Source organism: Tenrec ecaudatus, chromosome 12, assembly GCF_050624435.1.
Source record: "Tenrec ecaudatus isolate mTenEca1 chromosome 12, mTenEca1.hap1, whole genome shotgun sequence".
NCBI classification, from domain to species: domain Eukaryota; kingdom Metazoa; phylum Chordata; class Mammalia; order Afrosoricida; family Tenrecidae; genus Tenrec; species Tenrec ecaudatus.
The window spans coordinates 61,344,354-61,350,353 of NC_134541.1; positions in this window are offsets into that span (position 1 = coordinate 61,344,354).

Below are 6,000 nucleotides of genomic sequence, written 5' to 3' on the forward strand. Positions count from 1 at the left end.
AGTGATCTACATATGACCCCCTTCCAGGAGGACAGACAACAGAAAAGTGGATGAAGTCAGTGTAAGACATGAAAAAAAAATTTATAAATTATCAAGGGTTCATGAGGGAGGGAAAGGGAAAAAATAGGGAGCTGATAACAAGGGCCAAGTAGGAAGAAAATGTTTTGAAAATGATGACAACAAATGTGCAAATGTGCTTGACACAATGGATGGATATATGGATTGTGGTAAGAGCTGTATGAGCCCCCAATAAAAAGATTTTTTTTTATTTCTTTTTTTTTGGTCTGCTTCCCACCCCCACCCCCCTCACCCACCCACCACCCCACCCCCACCCCCACTCGAATCCTCGCTGCTGTTCCCAGTCCCTCGGCGGGGCGGCCAGTTGGTTTTTTTTTTAAAGAGAAAGAGTTTTATATACAAGAACAATTACATATTGAGAAGACATCCCAGCCCAGTCCAGATCAAGCCCACAAATTTTATATTACCCCTTATGTCTGATACCAATATATAAAGTCCTCTTCAGATTCAGGAAATGCATGCAATGATGCCGAATGCAGGAAGATCACAGGCCAGTAGGGGGAGGGGGATCCAGTGATGGTGGAAGCATCTCAGTGCTCCACGTGGCCCTCCAGGTACAGGGCTCTTACTGCCATCAGCATAGCCCATGTGTCTTGTCAGTTGAGAGTCTCCCAGGGAGTGAGCCAGTGTCTAGTCTCCAGCAAGTTATTTATCTTCTTAGCCCCTCCAAATGAGGTCATCAAGCTGTGACCTGATTGACAGGTAAATTCCACCCCTTCACTAAGCCTCAAATTGACAACAGATTATATTTAACTACCAGAAACTATCCCTTGTCAATTTGATAATTTCACATAACTCTTTAGCCATATAATTTTCTAACAAACAAAAATAAAACATCTGTACTAATAGGATAAAACGAAAATGCATACAATTCAATATGTTCCAAAGTCTCATTTAAGCATAACATTCTATAAGTGAACAAAACAAAAGTGTTCTATACTTATATGAACACCTACACCTTAATCCTATAATCCCATGAATATTTTCCAGCACCTATGAAAATTTATAACCAATTATCTACATATTACCCCCTTCCTATTCCTTCATGCCTTTGTCTCCCCAATTTTGGGTATCCTATTTCTATTCTGCCCACTTAGATAAACCCAGTGTCTGAGAAGACAATCACATACTTTGATGTGAAGAATCTTCATTCCAGTTGGAACCTTGTGAATCTGTATCCATAAGCAAAGTCAAATCAGGATAGGCCATCCATGAAGTCTGCAGAAATATGCACCAGTTCACGGGCTGTAAATCTCTTCATCTGGTCATGTTCTGGTCAACTCAGTGTGGACTGCCTCACTTAGCTTCACCAAGGTGTCCATTGGTTGCCTTCCCTTTTTAGACCATGGCCTCAAGACAAATTTTCAACAAGCATAGCCCCCCTGTGCTAGGTCATGAACTTCAGACCAGTCCACCCACTCTAGTCTTTTCCTCTAGTTCCTGTAAACCAGGTGCATGGGTGTCAGTGGCCAGACTCAACCCGTCTCTTTATTGCTGCATTTCTCAAACTTCCACTCAACAAGTGGATCCAGGTGGTCACTTAGCAAGCATTTCAGGCTGCCACAGGTGCCCTTTAATGTTCAGTTCTAGTGTGGAGTTTTCTTCACAGTTCCAGATACTTTCAACTTTTGACTGGTTCAAAATTCAGAAATCCAAAGAGTTCCTTTTTTCTTCAATCTGCTCAACAATCCCCTAGGTCAGTGGTTCTCAACCTTCCTAATACAGTTCCTCATGTTGTGGTGACCCTCAACCATAAAATTATTCTCATTGCTACTTCATAACTGTAATTTTTCTACTGCTATGTACCATAATGTAAATATCTGATAAACAAGATGCATTTTCATTGTTACAAATTGAGCATAATTAAAGCATGGTAATTGATCATAAAAATATGATTTAGTACCGATGAAGAACACAGCTTTCCCCCAGATCCTGGATGCTTCCTCCCCACAACTACCATGATCCGAATTCTACCTTGCAGGACTGTATAGGGCAGAGGTTGTACACTGGTGCATATGGGGGCTGGAGGCACAGGAAATCCAGGGTGGATGATACCTTCAGGACCAAGGGTGTGAGGGACGATGCTGGGAGAGTGGAGGGTGAGTGGGTTGGAAAGGGGGAACTGATTACAAGGATCCACATGTGACCTCCTACCTGGGAGAGGAACAGCAGAGAAGGGGGGGAAGGGAGACTCCGGATAGGGCAAGATATGACAAAATAACGAGGTATAAATTACCAAGGGCACATGAGGGAGGGGGGAGCGGGGAGGGAGGGGGAAAAAGAGGACCTGATGCAAAGGGCTTAAGTGGAGAGCAAATGCTTTGAGAATGATTGGGGCAGGGAATGTGCGGATGTGCTTTATACAATTGATTTATGTATATGTATGGATTGTGATAAGAGTTGTATGAGCCCCTAATAAAATGTAAAAAAAGAAAAGAAGAGAAAAAAAATGATTAGGGAAAAGAATGTACAGATGTGCTTTATACAATTGATGTATGTATAAGTATGAATTGTGATAAGAGTTGTATGAGCCCCTAATAAAATGTTTTTTTAATAAATAAAATGACCAAAAAAGGGGGAAAAAAGAAGAAGAAAATGGTTTAAGTGAAAGAATGTAGAAAACATCAGATTAATCTCACATGAGGCAAGAGTGTTCACTTGATTTATAATTTCACCTTTAAAGCCAACCATAAGAGGAAAGTATTCCCTGCTATTCTAAGAGTTCTTTTACTTTAGAAATAAAACCCGAAACCACTTAAAAATATATATATATAATTTTATATTGTGAAAGATTTATTTCTAATTACAAATAAATGAAATTTTGTCTTGAAGCAGTAAACTACATTGCTACATTTCACTACAGTATGCACAAAAAGCCAATGTCAGTGTGAAGATTGAGATAGCTTCTTTTTCACCAGATCAGAAATTCTTGGGACAGTCTTTGCAAGAGCACAATGAAGATCATCTTCTACAACAAGTTCACTTCTGTATTTAGACTTGATAACCAACAAGCTGGAAAACCCTGTTTCACAAAGATATGTGGTTGGAAATGGAAGAAGAGGGAGCAACACAGTCTCAGACAGAGCAGCATATGACTACAAACACTTGATCCAGAATTTTGTAACTGGCACTGTAGAGAAATCAGTTCTTCCTGCTTCGCTGTTAATAAGTTCAATGTACTCCTCCTGTGCTGTCTCGGGAACATCTTAAACTTTGTGAATGGGATTCTGGCAAGTGTAAATGGGGTGTCAGGTAAATTTGGAAACTATGATGAAATTTTGTCTGCAAGCATGTACAAGTGTCCTTTCACAGAAATTATCACTGTAATCCTTTTGTCTGGTTCAATGTCATGTTTCTCAAAAGAAGCAGATAAGATAGGCAACGTTAAATTTTATTTTCATCCAATTTTTCCCCCAAAACTGAAGTTTCATTTGGAATGTTCAGAGATTTTCAGACAAATCGAAGCGTGTTACATTTGGTCCTTGCAGTCATAAATTTAACTCATTCAAAATGGCAAAGATGTCAAACAAGTAAGCTATTTTCTGCAGTTCAGTTCTATGGCTGAAAAGTGCTTGGGACTGCGGTCTTGCTTTCTGATTAAAAAACATTTTGTATTCATCACGAAGATCAAAAACACGTTTTAAAACTTTTCCTCTTGACAACCAACCATCTCGCTTCAGTGTGAAATAGCAGAGCATTATGCGATGTATCCAATTCATTGCACAGTTGCGAAAACAGTCGACTGTTTAAAGTGCTCACTTTTACAAAATTGACAGAACTTACGACGTTTTTCATTACTTCTTGTAACTCTGTGGCAGCATCTTCAGTGCTAATATTTGCCAATGATTCATACAGTGAGTTTCAATGACTTTTGGTGACTCATTCAGTACCAAAGGTTGCAATGCAGATCAATATCCTAGCTTAGCTGGAGCACCATCTGTGAAAACACCACAAACCTTTCCCCAAGAGAGCTCATGTTCTTTCAGAAGTGAACCAACTGTATCAAATACATCACATGTAGCAGTTGTAGTTTCAAGAGGTTTGCAAAAAAAGTAACTCATCTTTAAAGTCACCATCATTAATATACCTCATATAAACCAGTAACTGTGAACAGTTTGCAACGTCTGTAGAATCATCAAGATGGATGCTAAATATAGGAAGTGGAGCAGATTTAATTTCCTGGACTACCTGATCAAGAATATCACCAGACATATCATCTATTCTTCTTCAGATAGTGTCATTAGCTAAGGAAATTGCACTCAATTTCATAACAAATTTGCCTCTGATCATAACTTGAACATTGTCTTTGACCACTGACAACAGTAAATCCTCAGCAATGGTGTGAGGTTTCATAGCTCTGGCGATTCTGAGTGCCACCAAATATGAAGTTTCAATGGCTGCTATGTTTTGTTTGTGGTACTTGCCACCAGTGGCTTTCTTGAGTCCATCAGCTTTGTTTCTAAAAGAGTTGGTATTCTTGCCAGCAAAGCTCAGATGCTTGCTATCAAAATAGTGTTTTAGTTTGTTTGGCTTAATAGATTCAGCCTATAGAACTTCCCAACAAATAACACATTGTGGTTTCTCAATTCCTGCTATAATTATTGAGGTAAAATCATACTATAAAAAATCCTCACTATATTTTATTTCTTAACATTCTTCTCTAGATGATCCATTGTCATGGGATGGTGTGCTAATGAAAATAATATATAACAACTGCTTTGATAATACAAAACGGCTTTGATAATACATGGCATAGTTCAGTCAATACACTTCATTAAAGTTTCCTATGATTTACCATTCTGTTGTTGTTTTTACATACCTGTTACTATCACAAGGGGACAGTATTCACATCAATGACAACTGAATAAAAAAAGACCAATCAGCATCCAGATTAAGTTCCCATAGTACAGATTTCTATTTTTTTAAGTAGTTGATGATTTTACAGTACATGATTTTACATTTACCCAGTAGTTATAATTCACGAAGTGTTGTTTTACCTCCAATACTGCTGCTTTCAACACAGTAACTGCTTTTAACAGAAAGGCTGCTTTCAACACAACAGCTGCTCTCTACACAGTAGCTGCTCTCTATATAGTAGCTGCTCTCTACACATGTGTGACTGGTACACATAAGTACATTATGGTGCCAACGCTGTCACATAGACCTGTATTTCTACAGGGTATATGTGATGGGGTTGGTGCAATGATGTCATCACGCCAGGTACTCATATGTAGGTGTATCTGCATGTTGGTGGGCCTACCTGGAGACGGTTAGAGGAGCGGTGTCTCAGTTCTTAAGACCATCACAAATAAGTGTTTTCCAATGGTCCTAGGCGACCCCTGTGAAAGGATCATTTGAGCCCCAGAGGTTAAGAACCACTGCGCTAGGCAGGTCGCTTGAAATGCAAATATCCAGAGGACCCCAAAACACTGGTGGGGCTTCTTTTTTCAGTGCCTTCTTTGCAGGTGTGTGCAATACCCATTTGAAGATCAAATTTGAATGTCTCAAGGCAAGTGGGCTTACAAGCTCTCTTTTTTCATACTTCTCAATAATCTAGTGGTTCTCAACCTTCCTAATACTGTGACCCTTTAATACAGTTCTTCATGTTGTGGTGACCCCCAACCATGAAATTATTTTTGTTGCTACTTCATAACTGTAATTTTGTTACTGTTATAAATAGGGTGAGCCCTTTGAAAGGGTCATTCAGCCCCCAAAAGGATTGTGGCCCACAGGTTGAGAACCACTGCAATAATCATTTCTATAAATCCTTATATCAACAATAAGAAAGAAGAAACCAGTATAAACAAAGTAGAATCATACCCTCAAAACTCAATTCTTAGAACAGTCAAGTTCAATCCTCATTTAGCTCACTCAATTCTTATCTAAATGGTTCTCTCAGTGTCAGAATATAGGATTAGGCTG